Genomic DNA, 1,474 nt, shown 5'->3' on the forward strand with positions numbered 1-1,474 from the left:
GGATGTTTAGCCAAAGAGTTGTTGATCAGCAAGGGCCCATAGAGGGAAAATCCTTTAGCATGTGCAAAAGAATAAGATTCAATGAGATTTAAGATATGGGGACAAATATACAGAGATAACTGAAGTGAGGTCTACCTCCATATGGACGTAGTTAGGAAGGCAAGTAATTAATACTTGCAAAATATACTCAATCCAATCTAGACTAGGCTTTTGTGTGGATGTTTGAATGGGAGGTGAAACCACTAGAGTTTCTAGAGGAAGAAATCTCTCTCTTTCTCTTATCTCTCTCTCTCTCTCTCTCTCTCTCTCTCTCTCTCTCTCTCTCTCTCTCTCTCTCTCTCTCTCTTTGAGTAACACTATATTACTAACATTTCCAAAAAATATTTATGCACAAATGGCAACAGGTACAACATTCTCAACCTTAGAGCATATATCAATCAGTTGAACTAAAGAAACCCTTGATTAGCTATAGTTGTTGAAGCTGATCACACAATTGCATTTGCAGCACTGGCAATCCTTGGCCACAAGTTTGCGCACTCCTTACCAATAGGACCAGTAATTGCAGATCCTTTCATCTCGCCCTTAGTTTTTACTATCACACTAGTATTATCTTCGGAATACATGAAGACACCATCCTTTCTTCTCCAGGGCTTCCTTTGGCGAACAATGACGGCAGGCATCACTTTCTTACGGAGATCAGGCTTTCGTTTCTTAACAGTGGCCATCACCATGTCTCCCACACAAATAGTGGACAGCCTGTTGAGGCGGCCCTTGACGCCCTTGACGGAGATAACGTACAGGTTCTTGGCTCTTGTGTTGTCTGCACAGTTGACAACTTCTCCTACAGGAAGACCCAGTGACATCCGAAACTTGTTTCCTGAAGAACCACCTCGCCCTCGCTTTGACATGGTCGCTTCCGCACCAGAAAGAACAAGAGACCTCTCTCTCTCTCTCTCTCTCTCTCTCTCTCTCTCTCTCTCTCTATCAACCAGTATTTGTCGAAGCCAGATCAGCTCAGGAGCTGCAAGTGATGCCGCGACATATTCTGACTTAGTTGTAGAAACTGCAACACAGCGTTGTTTCTTGCTGGTCCAAGAAACAAGACAACTATTTATAAAGAAGGAATTTTCACTAGTAGATTGCATAGATAAATGTGAGCTTGCCTAGTTTGCATCTGTGTAACCCAAAAGAGAAAGAGATTGCATGGAATCCGATGTGAGTTGTCGACGATAAACCAAACCAGAATCTATAGTGCCTTTCAAGTATTTCAATACACGCTTTGTTGCAGACCAATGCTTAAGAGAAGGACGTGCAAGATGTTGTCCACGATAATTAGCAACAAACACAATATCAGGACGAGTATTCATGCCAATAAACTGAAGACATACAATCAAGTTAGCATAAGGTTGATTCGTGACAAGTTGACCGACATTGTCAGAAATTCTCTTCGTAGAGCTCACAAGACAAGGTGTGT

The 1,474-nt window shown here is 42.2% G+C and overlaps 1 pseudogene; it reads right to left on the minus strand.

Moving 5' to 3' along the window:
• Positions 1 to 382: 382 nt before the first annotated feature.
• Positions 383 to 909, minus strand: LOC147427777 (large ribosomal subunit protein uL14 pseudogene; annotated as a pseudogene).
• Between the last annotated feature and the right edge of the window lie 565 nt (positions 910 to 1,474).

This window comes from Adiantum capillus-veneris, chromosome 23, assembly GCF_014529385.1.
Source record: "Adiantum capillus-veneris isolate H3 chromosome 23, ASM1452938v2, whole genome shotgun sequence".
NCBI classification, from domain to species: domain Eukaryota; kingdom Viridiplantae; phylum Streptophyta; class Polypodiopsida; order Polypodiales; family Pteridaceae; genus Adiantum; species Adiantum capillus-veneris.